Below are 24,409 nucleotides of genomic sequence, written 5' to 3' on the forward strand. Positions count from 1 at the left end.
GACTGAATACAAACTATATAGTATTTCAGACATAACTGTACAACCCACAACCTCAATGTTTAGTCTGAAAGTGAGGAATCAGCACGCGTTAATCGTTTTTTCCTGTATCTCCATGCAACCTGAATGCGAATTGCTGCAAGGGATCTCCAGTATGGTGATTCATATCTGAAATAATACAATTGTCAAATGATTATGTCAGCCATGGATTTCAAAAGAATCAAGACATAACAAACTTATTCAGGTGCAGAGTTTGGAAACTTTTCTAAGTGAAGCCAAAATATAACGAACACAAAAGTAGGGAGGCCAAGTTAAATATGTAATACATGTAAATGTACTAATTCTATAAAAATGGTTGGAGGGTTGGGGGTGGGGGGGACATAACTCCTTCATCCTTAACTAAAATTCTCCTAGATAAAAGTTTTTTAGAGGATTGAGCTGTGCTTGTGCCTATTATTTTTAGTTAATCTTCAATTTCTTGAAGTCATGATGATAATAACCTTAGGAGAACCACACCAATAAAGCTAACTGTTGTAGTAGAGAGCACAAGGCCTTATCACTAAATATTATAATTCTAATGTGGGACTCAAGTCCTATACCATACAGTTGGATCTTAACACGTAAACTGGCCAAGAAGATTATGCTGAATCATAATCTAGATACAGGACAAGGGAATGACCTTAAGGCTCCTTGAACACGTGGACTGCGGAAGAATCTTGAGAAAAGGATTGTGACTTCTTCAAGGTCTGCTGCTCGGAGTGAAAGTGCTTCCACATTTGTTAAGCACTTTACTGTCCTGCTGCTAAGCAACCTCTGTCCTGGAAGCCTTACTCTTTTTCCATCTGCAGGAGAAATCAAATTTATGAACCTTGTTGATAATTTTACTCCTTTTGATCTCTAATTTATAATATTAGTTATCTGGAATTTTGTCACTGCATCAAGTATTGTTATACCTGTGCTGACAGAAGAATGTTCAAGATACCATGTCAGGAGTTCTTCACCACAAGCTTCCCCTTCAGTTAAAGGAATTTTAGTTCCATCTTCTCCAATGCTCTCCAATTTACCACGCACCACAAATACCATCTTCTCTACCAGACCACCATGACTTAAAATTCTACTTCCTTTGATGTATGTCGTTTGTTTTAGTCTCTCGCACATGGCATCCAGGATAGGCTCATCCATTAGAGCAAAAATTCGAACCTGCAGGTTTTATAGATCCTCATATTATGGAAACAAATTCGACAGAGTAACAAAAGAAAACTAAACCATCATTTCAAACTTTCAGGATTGTTTCAGACACTTAGGCTTTTGATATATCATTGCTTAGATTCATTATGAAGATGCATGAAGCTTTGTCTTCAAAATTGTTTTCAAATTTAAACTAGTATCCAAATTATGGCAGGTTACAAATAGGGACCTAGAAAAAACAAAATTTTAAATGAAAGAGATTCTATGAAATTTTGAAGTTCACTTAAGATCTAGACCACATAGTTACAGTCCACTCAAGGTTTAAGCAAGCATGATAAATTGGGGTAATCATAACTAGTCATCTGTGCCACAAATATTCTACTGCATACTTTCTTAACAAATTTGAAGAGATGGCGTCTTATGTCCAATTGGAGATCTTCTGGAAAATTCTCCATTAGCATAGCTTCATTGACGCCCCTAGTTGCAGCCCAAGTATACCGTTCAGCCTGTTGTACTCTCCTACATGAAAAACATATCATTTGTCACTATTACATTTGATTGATCTATTATTTCGTGTGACATACTATTTGGATAAAAATGACAAATAGTGGACATATGATTTCTGAAAATTTAGACCTATAGACATGTTATATTATCAAATACTCGGTAGCTCTTCACATGTTCTCAACTGCTATTTTTCATATGTTGCAGTGTTGTGTGTAGTAAATAATGTACAGAGTGATTGATAATATTTAATAAACATGCATACAGAAACATGGACACATTTGCAGGCAGAATTAATAGTGCGAAAAGAAAAATTAAATTAGCCTGTCCATCTTCAAAATCTAAAAGTCTTCAGAAGTTGTCAACTTGATTTGGTCTTGCCATGTAGAATAGTATGTGTCTAGAAACAATAAATTGCTCACATAATAAGTTGTCAAGAAAGGGAGTCGTGGGAAGGGGTGGAGAGTTCAAGTTAACAACCAATGACTTGAATCAAGCAATAGACAAATACTTCGTTGACAATGTGTATATGACTGAGAAAAAGAATGAGAAAATTTTATACCTTCTTAGATCTTCAGGTAAGCGCCGATGACTCATCCATTGCTCGACATCACGGCGTCTAAGTTGCATTTCTAGGCTCCTGTAAAAGGGATGGAAGAAAATAAATCAAGTGTGTTACAACACCAACCAAACACATTAGCACATGACCTTCGAAGTTACAAAACTTGCATTATTAGATATGTTCTACCTCCGTCCAAGACCTTGAAGAAAGTTCTGTATGTTTCCAATGAGAAGTGCAAAAAGCAAGAGTCCCAATCCCAAGATGGCCATAATAAAAAGAACTTCCCACACAAAATTGCTAGGCATTTGATTACCAGCCAGAGTACTGATTTGCTGTGTGAAGTTCACATTGGGAATACTTGTTAGAGATATTAAATCATTCACATGCATTCACTACAGTTTTAGATTTTAAGAGTGTTGGTACTAGTTGTACCATGACAAAGAGGAATGCTAGCAACAATGCACTCTTCAACACACTTCTTGTGATTGGTCAGCTTTATATAGTCAAAGTAATTTTTAAATATAATCAATCAACGAGGCAAGTGCTTTGAGTCTTTAAAAAATGGACCAATCACAAAGAGTGCATAGCTATCATTTCTCCATTGACAAATGACAATTGACATTAATCTATTAAACCATTCATATGCATTCAAAAATCATTTTCTACATTGAGTTATTGAGTGGTGTAGGTGCAAAAAATTTTTACACCAGTTCCATTTGATCCTCACTACATATATTTGTACAGAATTACTAGTTAATACTACAGGAACGAAAAAATTAAGAATGAAATGCATACCAGTAATCCCCAAAACAGAGCATAAAGGTATTTAGTGACCATGTCTGTCTGTGTAGTAAGAGGTACACCAGTGACATATATCCCATAAGCAAAAGAACCAGTGGAAGAGGAATTCCAGCAAGCAATAGCATCTGTATTGTTGTACCACTGTTCTGAAGATGGGCCGAGCTGATTGTGTACATTATGGCCATGTCCACAATCAATGAATGTCAGACATCCAGGTAGATTAGAGCCATGACATGCATTTCGAAAACATTGATTAACCCTCTGGAAGAAGGGACAAAGAGAAAAGTAGAAAGTTAGCAAATTGAATACACCTTTATTCACTGGATTAAATCCCTGATTCTAATTGAAGCACCCATCTTCAAAGCACCCAAGGAAACATAACAACTTTGGTGGTTGAATTTCATTATCAATATCTACAAGGATAAAATTTCCTGGGACATAGCAATATCATATTAACACAGCACTTCATCTCGCCTATATATCTCACTACTTATTGTTATATTACTTGCAAACACATGAAATATGATGCATTCAAGTGAATAAAGTATTATTTGAGGGAGGAGAAGCAATTAGTAGCTTATGATACACAAAATATAATAGGAACATGCCTCCTCTTGAACGAAAGTGAGAACTTAATAGTGCATTATGAAATTTTAGTGAGGAAGAAATTTGGCATTTTGGAAAAATAAGCATCAAATCCTCTTTTCACTCACCTGTAGAGTAAATAGGTACCAGCAAGAACCAACAACATGGCTAGCAAGCATAAAAATGAGAAGGTTTATAATGAAATTTGCCCAGGCTGACTCAAATATGAATCCTGCTGGAGACTGACCAAAAAGCATAGGCAGAAACCTGAATAATCTGGGAATATACTGCACTAGGATTACTGCACGCAGAAGATTCTTGGCATAATTTGCTCCCCTCAAGGGTTTTGATAGGACAGACAATAACATCATCTGCACATTTCACTATAAATGTCATCACAACGAATTATGCCAATAAAAGCTTCACATAACCCTTTATTTGCTTTGCCACCTATTTGTTGTCAAGAACATGTTAACATCCACAGATATTTGTCATCAAGAACCAGTTTGTAAAGAAAAAGATAGAAATAAGGCAGCAAAATTCTACCCAGCTAAATGAGAGTTGTTAGTAATAAAAACACATTTCTAGCCTATAAATAGAAGCTTAAACTTTAAGGATAGATGATTCGCAAAAGGGAATCAGAGCCTTTGTGACTAGTTGTCAAGAAATTGATTCTCACTGATCCTATTCTCTTGATTAATATCACTTTCAATGCAATATAAAGTGGAACTGTGGCATGTCTATGGTTCAAGTAGGGAGAAAAATTGAAATAAGGAGGTTGGGAGAGATAAAAATTATTTATTTTCCATGCATATAGCAGCTATAAGTTTATAAACAACTGGCTCTTGCAATAGTAATTACAATATATTCAACAATGATTCTAAATCCTCCTGCCTTTTATTCCAACAAATCCTACTAATTACTACCCCAAAAAAAAAGCTTATCCTAATTACCATATGAAGAAAATATATATATTTTTTTGTTTTCAAGATAAAAAAAATGCATGCACTTTTTCATTTAATACTTACTTTATAATATAGTACGAGGATTATTTGGAATATAAGTGGGAGGATATAGCAATGCTCATAGATTCAATCATAGTATCATAGAAAACCTTCACAGCTTCTCACATGTATTCATATTTAGGACAAACATATCATAACTAAATAATTAATATTTCAAAACGCACAAGAAAAGAAATTGACGCCTCAAATTCATAGGAAAACCATACCCATGTTTTGGAGGGAGAAGAGACTTATAAACTGAATGAAACACATAAAAATATAAAATCGATAAAATTGCAAATTGATAAATACAATGGCAACATCAAGGACCTTCAATTTTTTGCTTAACGTCAAAGATACAAGACAACTGATAATTGAACTGTGACAAGAACATATATAGCACAAGATGATTAGAAAATGTATAATTTCAAAACTGATGATGTCTAGGAACTGGAGACTAGAGAAAATATAAAAAAGTAATCGTATTCTATAGTTAGGCTTGCATATTTCATAATTCACATTAGAAATTGGGTTTTAAGTACAAAGAGGTACCTTAAATACGAACTTACAATGAGAAAATGCAATAATAAAAAAAGTCTCCATAAGGAAGAAAGGTACACATGGGAAGAAATTTACCTGAGGAAGAGGAAATATAACAAATAAGTCAATAAGAAAATAACCCTTCAAATAATGAAGAGCAATTTTCTTTGGATGGTCAACTAAATCTCCAGCACCAACCACCCTTGACTCAGGAGAAACATAAGCCAATCTAAACTGAAACAAGGCAAATTGGTGAAGTTATTTAAATCTTAAATTATGAAAAGGAAACAAACTATACTTAGAAAGTTCACAACCATATTTAGGATTCAGGACACATTCACTTTTCCCCCCTTTTGACCTAAACTACTAAACCATAACAAAGCAAGATACACACATAAGTCAAGAATGCAACACTACTTAATATTATAGCAAAAGCTATATTCCAAACAACCATAGTTAAGGTTCATGACACACTCATTTTTTCCTTCATATCCTGACCTAGCAAACTTCGTTGGATCTGAACTACTGAAACAGAATGCAGCACTAGATTATAGTGATAAGGTTATTGCCGAATATATAATCATTAGTGTCAATTATTCATTTTTTAAAAATTCCAATCTAATCATTATAAGTTGGTTAACACTGTATGATTTCTTGCCCGTATATAATAAATACTATTCACCGATGCTCTTGGGTTTGTATATTGGAAGAACAATCCTCTGCAATTGATAAATTAACAATTGTTTCAAATTAAGTGTGGCTACAGTAGGTTGAGTGGTGGGTAAATCGAGAAGATGTCAGACATACAAAATGGAATAGCAAAATTTTCTTCAAATAGTGAAAATATCTCGAGTTGGCTTTTATTAGCCAAAGCCTGTTATTTTGGTGCTACAAAACTCTTCTGAATATTTATTCATCAGAATTTTCACCTTCTCAAAACCAGTAACATTGGGATAGAAACATGCTCTCAGGGAAGGAGCTTGAAGATATTTTTCAAACTAAAAAAGTACCATTCTATGAATATATGGATTTTCGAAAATCAAGAGCAGGGGGAAAGGGAGGGGGAACTTCTACATAGGTGGTTTTTGGGAGGTTACCTGGAGAAGAATGTTAAATAAATATATGAAATCATTCATGCTTCTAACTACAACAAGTGCTTTTGTCAATGTCCAGTTGATAGCTATACAATTATAATCCTGCAAGGGAAAATGCAAATTAAATTTTCACATAGTTGCAGGGATAGATATGTCATTAAATCTTGTAATCAAACAAAAGGAAAACAATCAGATTCATACCTGATGAACATAAAGCAAGAAGAAAAATAATGGATCCACAAAAATTGCAACCAAGCAAAAAATGGCCAGAACCTTGTTCCAATGTTTTACGAATTTAGTGTGAGGGTTCATCACTCCAGGAACATAAGAAGAACAGAAAGAAAAAAATATTCTAGCAAAACCCTTGGCATCCCCGTAAAGACCATTGTGGAACTGTAAAGAAAACACCAGTTCAATTGGTTATTTGAAAGTGATAGTAAATGATAAATGTGTACCAAAGAAAATGGAAAAGAAAAAAAAAAAATCAAGTAGATAAAGAAAAGCTTGTGAGGATTTAGACAATTAATATTGGATAAAATAAAGAGAAAGCTTGAAATTGAACAAGGAAAAGAACAATAGCTGTAGCTTTTAATAAGAAAAAGAATAAAATGCATTGATGCTGCTAGAATGTAAGAATTTTGTAAATAATATAGTAATAATGAAAGCCTCGAGGATTAAGAGTGATTTCTTTTAATATATCCAGAGAAAAGGGTAAAAGGATCATATGGAAGTTGTTGATACTATAAGAAACAGAGGTACACGGACAGTGTTGGGTAGTACAAATTCCAATTATTCAGAGCCCAGAATGAATTGCATTTACATTCTATTCTATCTTCTCTCAACATTTTCATATCTTCTTTTTCCCTTCTGATCAACAAGCTTCATTAACAATGGCCAGCAACTTCAAAGATTTTAAAGAAACTCATTCTCAAAATAAATAAAAAACCCCTAATTTATACGTCCAATAGAAGATCTGAGTACACGTGATCCAAGAGTGATACCTTCAACATAGAGAAGATAAGTCATTCTCCTAAGATTTTCTTTCCCTTACTATATTAGTTTCATAAAATAATGATTTTTTCCATATTATACATTAATTATTGTATACCCTTAATTTTCTATATATTCTGGATATTCCACCACAGTGGATACTCATGATAGACCAATTTCAATAAGCGAGTACATAGAAATCAGGCTTTCGATTGTGGACCAAAAGATATGTGAATAACAATTTTCAAAAAAAGTGATTTTCATAGAAATACCATTCAGCATCTTCATGTCTAACATCAGATATATGAATATGAGCATGCTGATATAGAAATGCAAAAAATTCACAACTCACAACTATGTAACTAAATAAATTTAGCCATCATAGTAATTGCCAAAAAGTAAAAAGGAAAAAAGGAAATATTTACAAAGTAAGACATTCATAAATATGAAAATTATATTGGGCACTTTCAAATAAAAAAAAAGTATAATTCAATCAAATATTCAAATGTTTATTAATTATTTTATATGATATCATATATAAGTATAGAACTCCTGATTAGTGAGAATAAAGATCTAGCACAAAAACACATGTAGAATAAAATTTTTAACTGTGTACCATGAAACTAAAGGAACCTAAAAGAATAATCTATTATAGGAGGAAAGACAGAAACCTTCGGATCAGATGTAGTGGACGCTTTTGGATTTCTCAGCTGAGATGCCTTGAAGTAAGTAGGACAGGTAGTACAATAAGGATCATCACAAACTCCCAGTTGCCCAGACCTCAGTAAATGTTCATTTGTTCTATCGTAGTTTTTATTCCAGTAATTTGAACCTTTGCTGTGGAAATTTTCAAATTTATCTGTTTTCCTCTCCTCTGTTTTTTTTCCTGTTACAACTCTATTCTGCTGCAAAAGATTTTCAGTTACCGGTTTAGTAGTATATAGTGGACCACTCATCTGCATAAACGGATTTTTTCCATCACCCCAAAGTGGACTGCTATGCCCCATAGGAATAGTTTCTCTCTCATATGTCTCCATGGGAATAGAAATGGATGCATTTTGTTTCCTGGATAAAAGCTTTTGGAATTTAGAATGCAAAGTTTCATCATATGGTTGTGCATCTGTATCTGACAGCATTGGCAGATCATCTTTTTCAAAATTAGCCATGCTTCCTTGATAAGCCTGTAATTTCTTATGAAAGTAAGAAGACATTCAATACATATACTTAGGTAGCATAGAAATTTCAAAATCTACTAATTCTATTCAACTAGAAATTTGAAAGGGAATAATATAAATTATAAAACAGTAAGTAACTAATGCAGTTTGAAAAGGCCAATTACTATACTTCAGTGACAAAGCCATATAGAAGTCAATGCACCATAAGGAACTAGTATTCTTTTCCCTTTGCACTTATAATCTATATTATTTCTTAACTAGATCTCAATTGGCTGCATTTTTTTTTTCCAGATACAACCTCCACTTTTGAAAAAATTTAAAAATAAAGATAGTGAGGATGGAGAATGCTAGGTGGGGGAAAAATGAAGAAATCTGTGAAGGGGTGAACTATACCTATGAACATAGGATATCCCTTTTTGTAGAAATGAAACTTGTATAAAAACTTGTAATGAATACCCTCATGCAAAATCCTCTAAAGCTTGGTGGAAACCAATTAAACACCCGTTAACCAACACTAACGACACAAAATCATGAAGATGCTTGTACCATTCAAATTCCAACCTTTAGTTTCTGTGGAGAGTCAATAAACACAAGCACACAGCACATCCACGCCCTTCATGCCATTACACGCATCCATGCTTGCGTCTAAAATTAACATATACACGTTCTGTGTTATGGTAACAAGGTGAAGCTTTTTGAAGGATTCAAGCACTATGTAACTTACTGCAAAATAAATGAACAAGCAATAATAATCAAGTGAAACAGCGTAGATACGCCCAGATAGAGTAATCATACCTGTTAGAAGTTTTCCAAATGAAAAGTCAAGACCCCTCAAAGTTCAAGTTAAAGCATAAGCATTTTTGAGAGCTTGTTGATGATGGAGGATTATTGCAAAGGAAGGTGAAAACTGAAAAAAAATATATAGGAAAATACCTAAGAGTTGAAAAAGTCAATTGTGACATGTGAGAGATTAATGTGAGGGAGGGATGTGAAAGAGAGTTGGAATTCTCATTAGAAAGTGATGATCTGTTGCAACTTGCATGATACTATAAAACCAAGGACAAAACTTAGGTGTCGTTATTTAGGTACGGTTAATGTTGTTAACCAATTAAAATTAGAGTTTTATTTTAGTAAAAAATTTACATTTAATGTTAGCAAAACTCGAATTTTAATTGATAAAAAGCATCAACACCACCTAAGAAATTGTATTTAAGTTGTCATAAAACTAAAGCTCTTTACTTTTTCTTTTTTCTATTTGGCTTGTTTCTTTTTGTTCTTTCTTATGTTAAAGCATGCTTATTTAAATAAAATGAACCTAACGTTATTACTTAGCAGCAAGGGATGTTTGGTTTCATATGAGATTTAGACAAGTGCAGTGTAAGTGTAACTGACACAGTTGTTAGGACCCCCCACTATTCAATAGACACTTACCCGTGGGCTATGGCTAAAACTAAGGTTTTGGTGGCATCACTTAACGTTTCCACCGTTTTATTATATTGGGGAAACCTTTCTGGTCAAACACCACTTATGCCTGAACCAGGTAAAACTGGACTAGCTAATACTTCCCACGTGGAAGTTTTACACGTGCCATAATCATATATTATACCATATCATATCATATATTTTATATATACAAACCTTATGTTAATAGTTAATACTTCATTCACCCTTCTTGTAAAATGTAAAAAATCATTCAACGTACGTAAAGAGAAGAAGAGTTAAAAAATAAATGAATCTTTTTTAATAATACTATAAAATAACAACATAAAATGAGATAAAATTACTTATTCTTTTGTTAATTCTATTTTAAAATTAGTTTTCTACTCTTAAGCCTAGCATATATACACCCTTCATTCTTCACGCTAAAATATGGATAATGTAGAAATAATAAAATGTTAACCCACACCATTCGTCTGCCTCCCAAAAAAGGAAATAGAAAGTTATTGAATTTTATTATAAAATATTCAAACAAAAAATTGGTTATTTTATCACGATTCATTTTATTTTACTCTTCCATTTCGTTTTATTTTACTCCACTTACCGTTATATATTTAAACGTAGCCTTGGTTTCATCTCTCTTAAATGAAAGGAAAATTGTTTGATTTATTCCTTTGCAAATGACTCTAAAAGCTAAATAAAAAGATAAGTCGCATAAGGAGAGAAGCTTAGGGAGGGTGGTAAGAAATAAAAATTCTTTCAGCGAGACCATGTCATACAAAAATGTTGTATATGTTTCTCTTTCGAAAATTCTTCATAAACTTCGATAGTTTAACATTTATCAACAAAAATAATAAATACAAAATTTTTGTTGTCATACGAAAATCCCACGGGATAATTTGCTCCTTACAATTCTTGAAAGGTTTAATTTGTTAAAAGTGAAAAGACGTAAAAAGTAAGAAAGTGAGGGTTCATAATGATCCCATAAGTCACCACGAAAATTGATCTACCCTCTCACATAGAAATTCCACCATTGATATCTTTACAACTTCAAACCAGAAAAGTTTCACAAACAAACTGCAATAACTTCCTGGCACCATCCATACGATATTTTGTCTTCCCACTGATGCTCCATGGTACCATTTAGGTTTGGATAAGATTTTGTTTTTATGACCCACTCTATTTTGACTTTAGTCTAATAAATAGTCTAATAAATCATTAACAATGGCAAAGCTGTCCCTAAATTATATGTATTGTTTATATATAAAGTAAATCCTTCCTGAGTATCAATTAGTTTGCTATTTACTTCGGTATTTATTTATATCATAACAAAAAAAGTAATTACAATATATTTTTGTTTGGTATATCAACCAAATCAATACATTTTTATGTCTAGGATTTAATAATTTAATATAACCTTGTGACTTTTTGACATGTTAACTTGGTAATAACTAAGAAGGGAGGTCATATGCACTTTTCAGGGTGTGTTAACAGCTCACTCTTTTTAATGCTTTTTATTACTGGTTGATTTTCTAAACTATCAATTTAGTTACCTTGTGAATAGGTAACTTTAAAAGTTGACTGAAACGATGAACCAGTAAAAAAATAGTATGTTAAATGAATAAGATTTAGATGAAAACTAGTGTTAAAAATATTGTATAACATAACTAAATCAGATTTAGACGGAGATAGTGACGATTCATTGACTCATATAGGAAATTAAAGGTTTTTGGCATATTTTATTGAATTAAAATTATAAGTTAATGCAAATAATTGAAAAATTCAATAGAATATTGTAATTGCTAAAAAACTAATGAATTATTCATATATTGATGGCTGACATTTGAATTTTGAAAGGATTGGAAGAAAAATGACAATTGGAATTGAAGAGAAAATTTGAATTACTGTAGGATTCATTTGTTGGGACATGAACTTCTGGTTTTGGGGACATGAAACTAATAGAGCATATAAAAGCATAATTTTTTGAAAAAGACAACATCTTTTTTATTGCACTTTTATTATGTTTCAGAGCATAGAATTTTAAATTTTAGTACAATTCTCTATGAGATTTTCCTTCTTCTTTGATATAAGATTTTGATGATAAGCTGGGTTATATCCCTTCTTTTCCCTTAATTTGTAATGGAACAATAACTTCCTACATTTTATAGTTTGCTTTAAGCTATTTCTGTTGAACATGATTTCATTTTCTGCAATAGATTTCAATTTCATCTTATTTACTTCCATTATGTCGTGCTAATTTTTTTAGGGTTGAGAAAGGATGAACTTATTTTTTTACCCATTGCAATGAACTAAGCATTGAATGTAACTCAAGATATAAACTTTAATCTAACATTTTGATCTGAACCTAATGTCTCTCTATTCTACGTGAATGGGGTTGATGAAAATGAGTTTATTGCTAGAAATCTGTGAACTTTCTTAAACTGGAATCAAAATACTTGTTATAAATTATCTAGGAATAGAAGTTTATAATGATGTGATCATTTAAGTTTTAATCTTAATGCTGAACGTTTTTTATTTTATCTAAGGGATTAGGAAGCTAAATGCGTTTTAGAACTAATTAACTACAGAATTGAGATTAGATATTTTAGAAACCTGACCATTAGATTAAAATGTATTTTGGAATATACACATATTTTATGCAAGGAAAAAAAATAAAAGATTCTGCACTCAACCCACCTCTTAATTAATTTATAACCCAGTTTCATTTTCTTTTTTAGTTATATTTTGCAATTTAGTTTCATTATTAATTAACTCCTTACATTTGAAATTTCATTTACATAGTTAATTATAATTTTTCAGCATTTATGTTTTTATATTATGCACTTTAGTTAATTTTTCAGTTTGCATTACAACTTTATTTTTGACCCAACTAGTGATATTTTTGTTGTTTAGTACTTAACATTAATCTCTGTGAACAATAAATCTATTTTATTACTTCAACAATTTAGTGTACTTGCTAAAAAGTTTATCCGATGGCAAAATAATTTTTTTTTACTCATGCAACATTATATATATGATGGGAAATCAATAAATAAAAATTTTATTAAAAATTGTAACTTAATACCATCAATGTATTTAATTGCATTGAATCATGAAATTTTCAATAAAAACTTACTATATATAAATTCCTATCATTTGCAATAATGCACAAGTTATAAAACATCAAATTAGGGATAAATTAGTGTATTTTGAACATTTCTCTTTTCCACATTGGAAAGGTATAAAGCATAAACACAATGAACTTTTGGGGAGTTGGAATTAATTTACCCTTTATTGCTTTTAATAAAAAAGGACACCCTTGTATGTGATAACAAGTTAGTGAATCTACTATAAGAACTACCAAGTCCAGTACAAAATTGAAACCCTCGACCTAAGTGTTTAATCTGATGTTGAGGAATTAACACGACTTAGCCGTTTCTTCCTGTATCTCCATGCAACTTGAATGCGGATTGCAGCAAGGGATCTCCAATAAGGCGATTCATACCTATAATAACACAATTATCAAAATGATTATGACAGTCATGGATTTGAAAACAGACCTTGAGCATCTGATGTATAAAAAATCACAAACATTTTAGTTGTTACTGGTTACACATTTATTAAGAGAATTTCCTCCAAATTTGACTCTCTCTCTCAGTGAGGTGAAAGATGCTCATAAGTAGTAGCATATTTCAACCATTTGTCTTGGTTTTCAAATGTGCAACATGATTGAAATGGATGGGCTTCACTGACAATGAACCATTGAGAATTAAGAAATGTACACAAGAAAAAAAAACATAATGGAACAACACCCTTCGTGGAAGACTTGTGGGTGATCAACAATAATAACAACAGCACAAACTTAATCCTCACAAAGCCCTCACGGACCCCAACATAAACTCAGAATATTTAGAAAAAGGACCCCAACGTAAACACAGAATATTTAGAAAAAGTTACAATGGGAATATTGTGTTATGAATGAGGAATTTTTAGGTATAAAATGAGTGCAAGTACTTTTTACAGGTTTGTTAATTTTCACTTTTCTAAGTCAAAAAATGACCAACAATATTAAGCTAAACCATAAATCCAGATAGATACAAGAAGACAAGGAATGACCTTAGGGCTCCTTGAACACGTGGACTTCGCAATAATCTTGTGAAAAGGATTGTGACTTCTTCAAGATCTGCAGAAGAGAGTGAAAATGCCTCCACATTTGTTAAGCACCTTACTGTCCTGTTGCTAACCAATCTTTGCCCTGGAAGCCTTACCTTTCTACCATCTGCAGGAGAGATCCGATTAATGAACCATATCGTTTCCAATTTTGTACAAGGCAGGTTAACTGCTGCTGATCTATTTTAAATTATTAAAAGGCATGTTGTCATTGCATCTATTGATATACCTGTGCTGACAGAAGAATGTTCAAGATACCATGTCAGAAGTTCTTCGCCACAAGCATCCCCTTCAGATAAGGGAACTCTAATTCCGTCTTCACCAATGCTCTCCAGTTTACCACGCACCACAAAGATCATCTTCTCTACCAGACCACCCTGACTCAAAAGTTTACTTCCTTTGATGTATGTTTTTTGCCTTAGTCTCTCACAAATGGCATCTAAGATAGGCTCATCCATCAGAGCAAAAATTCGAACCTAAAGATAATTTATGTTCCCACTTTAGACACAAATTGATACAAAATGTACAAGCAAATTAAATCAGCATTACAGATAACCTTCAGGATTATTTGACATATTTTGGCTTTTTATATCATCATTTTAGTTTCATGATGAAAATGCATAAAGCTTTGCCTTCAAAATTGTTTTAAATATAAACCTCTGTCCAATTCTAGGAAGTTACTAGTTGAGACCAAAGGAAACCAAATTTTAAATGAATCACAGTGCCTGGATATTGAGGATCATCTAACATCTAAACCTCATAATAATTGAGAACTCGTTTACACTTAGTCATTTAAGCCACAGATTTCTGGTGCATACTTTCTTAACATATTTGAAGAGATGGCGTCTTATGTCTCTCTGAAGATCTTCTGGCAAATTCTCCATAAGCTCTTCTTCATTCACCCCCCTTGTTGCAGCCCAAGTATATCGTTCAGCCTGCCTTACTCTCCTGCAAGTCAGATATATTATATATTTCTTGTACAGTAGGTATGCTCCATAATTTCATGTAACATACTAACAAAAAAAAAATTGACAATGTAGATGTGATCCATGAAAAGAAAGAAAATTCTATACCTTCTTAGATCTTCCGGTAAGCGCCGATGGCTCATCCACTGTTCAACATCACGGCCTCTAAGTTGCATTTCTTGCTTCCTGTAAAAGGGATAGAAGAAAATGTGTCAAGCATATTGCACGAATAAACACCTCAGAACTTAGCTATCAAAGTTTAGTTAAAACTTGAAGCAATAGGTAAGTTTTACCTCCGTCCAAGAGCTTGTAGAAAGTTTTGTATGTTTCCAATGAGAATTGCAAAAAGCAAGAGCCCCAATCCTATGATGGCCATAGTAAAAAGGACTTCCCACACAAAATAGCTAGGAACTAGATTACCAGCTAGAGTACTGATTTGCTGTAGATAACATGGGGTGTAACTGTTAGAAATATTAAATCATTCATGTGCCTGCTTTATTATTTATGAGTTTTAGTACAAGATGGACCTTGACAGTTGATATGGTAATGGATTACGTATCAAAGTTTTTAAGACCTAACAGCAAGAAGTTCAAGTTTACATTGACCATAAAACTCATTAGAAAACTTAGGACTAACTCACTCCTAAAAACTAGCTTATAATAGGAGGACTACCCAAACTCTTATAAAGAGTATTTTGGCTTTATTCCTAACCAATATGAGACATCTTAACACACCCTCCTTACACTCAGGACTAGACATCTAATGTGTGAAGTTTGCAAGACCGGACATTTGGGTGGCCCAATAGGACTAAACAAAATTTGATCCTAACTCACTCCCAAAAGCTAGCTTGAGGAAGAGGACTACCTAAGCCCTTATAAGGAGTATTTTGACTCTATTCCTTACCAATGTGAGACATCTTAACAAATCTAACATGCACATGCATATTTGAAGTATCTTGTAGTGAGGATAACTTCAATCAAATATGGTTTCCATAATGGTTGGCTTTTGGCAAATTGTAGATAACAAACAAAATATAAGGAATAAAAGTTGAAGCGTTCTTGTAAGAGTTGGAAATTTCACCTTATCCTTGATTCTAATATTTCCAATCCTAGTCTGGTAACATAATCATACTTTTCTATAAAAGCAAAGCTAGTAAAATCAAAAGTGTGCCACAGAAAGCAAAAAAGCAGTGGTCACTTTGGCATGCATTGAAGAAATACGTGGAGCAAAAGGATTCATGGCTAACTGAGAAAATTTTGATCATATATCGGAAGCATAATTTTAACTTTTTATGTGAATTTTCTAGAATTTATGATAGATTAAGGTAATGCACCTGCCAATATAACAAATTTGTGTCCTCATTCTTAAGATTGAGATAAACTTTGTACTCTTCTCATGTAATCACATGTCTTCCTCATTATTTTCACATCAACTTTCAATCATTCATAGCTAATCAAATTGATATTTTTTTTCTCTTTATTTATTTTATTAAATTGAAGTATATTTTACCTTTCTCAATTTTTAAATAAATAATCGAATTTCTTCAATCAAGATAAGACATAACATAATGACATATTTGTAAATCACCATTATAATAATCTTCTACCAACTAAACTGATTTTTGAATATTTCCAAAACGGAGAGTTTCAAATGCCTGTATTGTTTATATTTTAATTGATATTTTGTATTACCAGTAGAGAGTTTTACATCAATTGAACCAATGTTCCCCCAAGTATTTTTAAATTTATATTTTTTTATGTAATTTACCTGCATTTACAAGTGTGCCCTCACAATACAAAGACACTTGTATTGGTAGAAACATCTATATTTCATTAGTTAAATTTTCTCAGTCATTTTCCACCTCAAACCTTATACGGAGTATTATGGCCATATTTCTAACTAATATGAGACCATTTAACACACCTCTCTCATACTCAAACTAGATATCTAGTGCGTGAAGTTTGTAGAATTGGACATGTGCAGGTGAGCCTACATTCAAATTGGATAGGCTCTTACACCATGTTAGAAAATTGGACCTAATTCACTCCTCAAAGCTATCTTAGAGAAGAGTTGCCCAAACCTTATAAGGAATATTCTAGCCATATTCTTAGCCAATGTAGTATGGAACATCTTTACACCATATATATGTACATAATTATTGCTTAAGTAACAAGAGAGAGAAAGATAGAGAATAAAATGCATACCTGGAATCCCCAAAAAAGAGAATACACATATTTGTTGACCACATCAGTTTCTATAGTAAGTGGTACAGCATTCTCATAGATCCCGTAAGGAAAACCATCAGGAGATGGATTCAAACAAGCAATGGCATCTGTATTGTTGATCCACCGATCTGATGTTAGGCCAGGCTGATTGTTTCCATTAAGGCCATGTCCACAATCAATGAATTTCATGCATCCAGGTATACTAGAACTATGACAGGCATTTCGCAAGCACTGATTAACCCTCTGGGAGATGGAAGAGAGAGAGAAGAGAAAGTAAATTGAATGCTAACTTCCATTTACTGAATTAAATTCCTTACTTTGATTGAACCACTCATCTTTAAAGCATCCAAAGCAACATAATAACTTTCACAATTGAATTTCTTACACATATTCCAGTAACAATTAGAAAGATATCATATTGACAAATCACTTCATCTTGTCTATAAATCTGAATAAATATGATTATATAATATACAACCCTATGGAAATATGCATTCAAGGGAATCAAGTATAGTTTCTTAGCATGGTTTGAATGTAGGTACACAATTTGAAGCTTATGCTACTCAAAAGCAACAAAAATAATAGCAATGAGAGCTTGGCTCCACTTGAATAGTAGGTGAGAATTTACAGGACATTATGAAATTTAGTAAGGAAGAAAATAGTAAGCTCAAATTCTATGTCCTCTTACCTGTAGGCCAAAGAGGTACCAGCAAGAACCAACAATATGGCTAGCAAGCATAAAAATGAGAAGATTTATAATGAAATTTGCCCAGGCTGACTCAAATATAAATCCTGTTGGAGACTGGCCAATTAGCAGCGGTAGAAACCTGAATAACTTGGGGATATATTGCACCAGGATCGCTGCACGCAGAAGATTCTTAGCATCATTTGCACCCCCCAAGGAATTTGGTAGGATAAATAATATCATTATCTGCACAAATTTCACTACATATGTCATGACAAAGAGTTTGGTGAGTCCATAAACCCATAGCGGCCATATCTTTTTTCACATATTGAAAACCTTTTCCTTTTATAGCAACTACATCCTACTTTTCTCAAGTACATTCTCTTTGTCCACAGACAAATGATTCATCAGAATAACACACAAAAAGGAGAAACCATTATGGCTAACTTCAAACTTGAACATGATAACATATAACAAGAAGCAGTTCATGCATAAATAATGTTCTGAAAAATCAGACTAGAAATTGAACCGATTTATATTTAATGTGTGTGTGTGTGTCAAAACTATCGTGCTATTTTTTTTATTTATATTGGTATCATTAATCCTTATCAACAGGACCATAAAATATTCTATTAACATAAAGTAAGACAAAATCATCATTGAGGCTCCTTCCGTATTGCTATAAAAAAATTAAATTATCAATTTGTTATTGTAATTGAACTATATCTTACTTTAAATGTTATATACTTAAATGTTTTACAATTCAAAAAACTGAAGACATCAAGTTAGTATAAAGGTTACTAAAGTGACCAACAGTTGTTGATAGAAGAGAAGCAACATGCGTGCTGTTGAGAGACCAATGTTTGACACTTTGGATAAGTCACAAAGTTTGTTTTGAGACAGTTCAAACCATGGCCAGTCACCACAGTTAGACCAGTTTGCATTCAGTTCAGGGGTCTGACACCAGTTTTCCAATTGAACCAACTCCAATTTTTAGAACTATAAACATAGAAATAAGACAATAAAAATCCAAGGATAAGAATGATTTCTAATTCTAGATCATTCAGCTAGCTGTTTAAGCTTTCGGGTTAATTTATTCAAAGGTTTCACAGCCTCTTTAAATAATCATCAGGAAATATTGGTGAGACTGTGGCATGTCTATGGTTCAAGTAGAAAGAGTTTTTGCTTAAGCTAGTTCCTACAAGATACAAACCTTATCAATTTAGTTTCCCCTATATTAATTTTACCCTTTAATGTTGTAATTCATATTTTATTCTCACATCAAGTCTAGTCTTTGTATCATTTGTCTTTGTTTTTCAGATAGAGGAACAAAATTATTGAGAATTTGAAGTCTGTGTGATCATTTTGCCAAAATTCATCAGTAACAGACCAAGTTGATAACAGGTACCATACCATGCATTTTTCAAGGACTAAAATGGGATTAACAGCTTAAACATTTAAAGAACTGGCTCTTGGCAACAGTAATTACAATTACATTCTATCATTGAAAACAGTAACAGCATCTCCCATGTGTTCCTTAGTTATCACATGATAATAATTGATATCTGAAGATAAACAAGAACAGAAATTGAAATCTCAAACTATAGGGCCAAATCCTTGTATTTGGGGAGGAGGGGAACTTAATAACTGAATCTCTAATATGTCAAAATATAGAAACCCACTAAATCCAAACCGATAACTCAGTAAAATGGCTACATCAAGGACCTTCAAATTTTCCTTTTATTATAGAACACAAGAAATTTAACTCTGACAAGAACATATACCGCACAGGATGACTAGAAATTATATGGTTGTCAATCTGATGTGTCACCCAGAAATGGAAAGAAAATATGAATAAGCATTCATGTTCAATTATTAGGCTTGTATATCTCACAATTCAAATTAGAAACTGGGTGATATTTACAAATGGATAGCTGAAATACTAAGTCACAATGAGAAAACTCAGCAGAAAAATAAAAGTATCCTTAGGGAAGAAAGGAAAACAGAAAGAACTTCACCTGAGGAAGAGGAAATACAACGAATAAGTCAACAAGAAAATAACCCCGCACGTAATGAAGAGCAATTTTCTTAGGATGGTCAACTATATCTCCAGCACCAACCACCCTTGACTCAGGAGAAACATAAGCTAACCTAAACTGCAAACAGGCAACTAAGATAGTTATTCAAGCTTTAAATTATGAAAACACAGCAAAGTAGACTTAAAAACTTAACGATATTTAAGATTGAGGAGAAAATGCACTTCTAGTTTTCTTTTGAACTTAATTGCAAACAAAACAAAGAAAGACACACATGAGTAAAGAATGCAACACTAATTATTATTATAGATAAGAATATAGTCCAGTATATTTATCATTTCTGTCTATGAACCGTTTCATTTTTATTTTCATCCAGTTTAATCTATATAAGGTAGTTGATGTTGTATGGCAATTATCTGTATATAATAAATATCTTGGGTTTGTAAACTGGAGGAACAATTCTCTACACCTATAAATTATATGGAACAATTGCTTCAAATGGAGAGCCGTTGACATGAAATTAGGAGTCGTTTACTATAAATAAGACATCGGACACTCTTGCAGAATGGGAGTGGAATTTTATTTAAATAGAAAGACTTCCTTTGAGTGCATTTTGTAGTTATTTATCAAAACAGAAAGACTACAAAATGCACTTGTAAATAGAAAGACTTCCTTTGAGTGCATTTTGTAGTTATTTATCAAAACAGAAAATATTTTGTCAAAACAGAGCTTACAATCAAATAGAATAATAAAAACTAGCAGCAAAGGAAAGAGATCAACTATATGTTTCAAACTAGAAATATGGTCCAGTGCCATTCGATGAATAAAAGGATTTACACAGATTAGAAGGGGGGGGGGTCTTTTAGGAAAGGCAGTAATTGAGAAGTTACCTGGAGAAGAATGTTAAAGAAATATAGAAAATCATTCACACTTCTAAGTAAAACAAGTGCTATTGTCATATTCCAGTTGATAACAATACATTTATTATCCTGCATAAAATGAACAAGAAAAACGCAGAGTAAATTTTAAAGTTAAGGGGAAGATAAGTGACTGGAACTAGCAAGATTTTCCAGATAAAGAAAAGGAAAATAATCATACCTCCTCCACGTAGAGTAAAAAGAAAAATAAGGGATCCAAAAAAATAGCAAATAAGCAAAGAATGGCCAAAAACTTGTTCCATTTTTGTATGACTTTAGTGTGAGGATTCATAACTCCGGGAACATAAGAAGAGAAGAAAGAAATAAATTTCCTTGCAAAACCCTTGGCATCTCCATAAAGAGCATTGTGGAACTGTATACACATAAAAAATATCAACATAAGTAGGCTTGGTTATGTGAAAGTGATAGTGGATGATAAATGCCTACAAAAGGAAAAGGAAAATGCTACAAGAAGATTAAGTATAAAGATACATGATGTAGATTTTAGAAAATGAGTATCAGATCAATAATGATAGAGCTTAAAGTTGTCAACTGACAATATTTTATGAGTTCCTTGAAGTGAAAAAGGGTAAAACAATAGCATTAAATTGAATAGTAAAAAGAATAATATGCATTGATGCACCTTGAATTTAAGAATTTTGTCAAGAGTATGGTAATAAGGAAAGATTTGAGGGTTAAGAGAGTGGTTTCTTGTGATGTACCCAGACTAAATGGTATAAGGATCATATGGTAGTTGCTAATACAGCAATGAATAGACCTATATGGTCAGAGTAAGACACTACAAATTACAATTATTAAGACCCGGTTTAGTGAGTTATATTTGCAATCTCCTGTCTCAGCGTTTCCATATCCTCTTCCTTAGAGTAAACAAACTTCATTAACAATGGCTATCAACTTCATAGTTTTTAAAAGCAACTCACTGTCAAATTACAGAAAAAATTGATATGCTAACCATTTTATAGATCTAGGACCTAAGATCAACAATTGTTTCTAATGAATATAAATCTACATAGCCATTGCAACAAAGGGAATTTTAAAGAAATATCATTCAACATCTTGATGATTAAGATAATATTAAAATGTATATATATGATTAAAATATGATGATCTAAAAATGCATAAAAAGCCACAAGTATATAGCTAGGAAATTATAGTCATGATAGTGATTGACAGGAAAAGCAATATATAAAGTAAGGATATGCACAAATGTGGAACCAATAGCCAACTAGAGAATCATATAAGTAAAATCCAATCCTGAATTTGGATTGACAGGAAATTGTAGATTTTATAGTCATGATAGTGATTGACAGGAAATTGTTGTTGTTGCTGTTATACAATAGAGAATTCCTGAATTTGGTCAGAATAAATTCTATTACACAGAAGCACACATCTTATTAAATGTTTAATTGTGCCTTAAATAATTGAAGGCTGTACTTCAGGATGAAAGACAGAAACCTTTGGATCCCATCTAGTCGAGTGTTTTGAATTTCTTTGCTGAAAAGCATTGAAGTAAGTAGGGCAAGTAGTACAATAAGGATCATTGCACATTCCCAGTTGCCCAGACCTCAGTAAGTGTTCATTTTTTCTATCACAGTCGCTATTCCAGTAATTTGAACTTGTGCCACGGAAAATAGAAAAATTATCTGCCTCTCTCTCCTCTACTTTGTTAACTGATGCATGATTTTGCAAAAGATTTCCAGTTCCAGTGGTAGCATATAGTGGACCACTCATCTGCATAAAGGGTATTTTTCTCTTACTCTGAAGTGGTCCAGTATGTCCCACAAAACTAGCCTCTTTCTCATATGATGCCTCCAAAGAGCTCATAGGAATAGAAATAGATGCACTTTGTGTCCTGGTTACAAGCCTTTGAAATTTAGAATCCAAGGGTTCATCATATTGTTGTGCATCTGTATCTGACAGCATCGGCAGCTTATCGTTTTTGAACTGAGCCATTCTTCCTTGATATTTCTGTATTTTTTATGAATTTAACAAAACATTCAATATATATATTTCAGTATCATATCAGAAATTATGAATCAAACAATGCAAATTAACTTGAAAGAGAATTAAATTAAAATAGTAAACAGTTAGTGTGATATATAAAGGCTGAATACTACATAGCAGTGATAAAGCCAGATTGAATTCAATGCACCATAAGGGTACTAGTATTATCTTTTCCTTGCACTCATAGTCTATATTAATTCTTAACAAGTTCTCAATTGGCTTTCATTTTCCAGATGAAGACTTCAACCATTTCAGACATAAGAAAACAGGAATAAGATATTGGAGACGGGAAATCATAAAACAATTAAAAGGAGTATTAACTTCAGTGTTAGGAAAAACTAAGGGCAACTCAGTGTGCTAGGCTTGCATCAAGTAGGATCTAGGGAGGATAAACATATGCAGCCTTACCACACAAGTGGAAAAGCTGTTTCAAACATTTGAACACATAACGTCCAAGTCACAAGGCAGCAACGTTACCTTTGTGACAATGATCACCCTTGATGTTATTAAAAACAAAACCAAAAGCTGTGAAACATTCTTACAAGTTATGAACTCAGGATAGAAGTAATGGAACCTGCATTAAAACAGAAGTCATGAATCCCCTGATCCAGAAAAACCTATTGAGCTAAAAAGAAGCCAATTACACATCCATTGATCAAAACCAATAATACAAACTCGTCAAGATGCATGTATCATCCAACCTCTAGTTTCTATAGGAGAGTTTATAAACACAAAACATCTATGCCCATCATGCCATTTTTCTACTCCCCCACATGCATCAGTTCTTCTGTCCAACATTAACATACATACTTACCATATGATTGCATTGAGGCATAGCAATTAGCTCCAGAATCGGTGGAAGAATTCATCTATGCCCATCATACCATTTTTCTATCCCCCACATGCATCAGTTCTTTTGTCCAACATTAACATCCGCACATACATACATAGCTATTATAGCATTGAGGAATAGCAATGAGCTCCAGAATCAATGGAAGAATTCAAGCATGATTAAAAGGCCAACATACTGTAAAGTAGAGGCAATGACAAGAGAGGCAAACCCAAAAAATCAGAAATAATAATAACACCTGTTTAGTTTGGAATCAGATTTCCCAATGAAGAGTCAAACCTCCTCCTCTTTCCCCCAACTTTTTTTCATCAAATTAAGTGAAAGCTTCCATTTTTGAGAGCTCGATCACCATGGACCAACTCTCAATAGAAGATTCACACAAATGGGTCAGAGTTGAATGGCAAAATTAAAAGTTAACATAGCCAAACACCAAACTCACAGTTGTAAAGGTAAAGAACAGTCCGACGATGAAAGAGAATGAGATAAAGTTGGAGTTGGAATTGTATTGTGTTATTATATTTTTATTTTTTACTTTACAAAACTATTCTTTATATAGTATGATTTATATGATAATAACATAAAAATTATATCTAGGATATATTCTAGATGATTCATAGTGTGAAATAACCTCTAATTCAAATTAAAATTTTATCTTGTAG

General features: G+C 32.7%; 1 pseudogene; it reads right to left on the reverse strand.

Moving 5' to 3' along the window:
- LOC113867809 lies at positions 1-24,219 on the reverse strand (annotated as a pseudogene).
- Between the last annotated feature and the right edge of the window lie 190 nt (positions 24,220-24,409).

This window comes from Abrus precatorius, unplaced genomic scaffold (assembly GCF_003935025.1).
Source record: "Abrus precatorius isolate BTA unplaced genomic scaffold, Abrus_2018 Scaffold5, whole genome shotgun sequence".
Taxonomy (NCBI): domain Eukaryota; kingdom Viridiplantae; phylum Streptophyta; class Magnoliopsida; order Fabales; family Fabaceae; genus Abrus; species Abrus precatorius.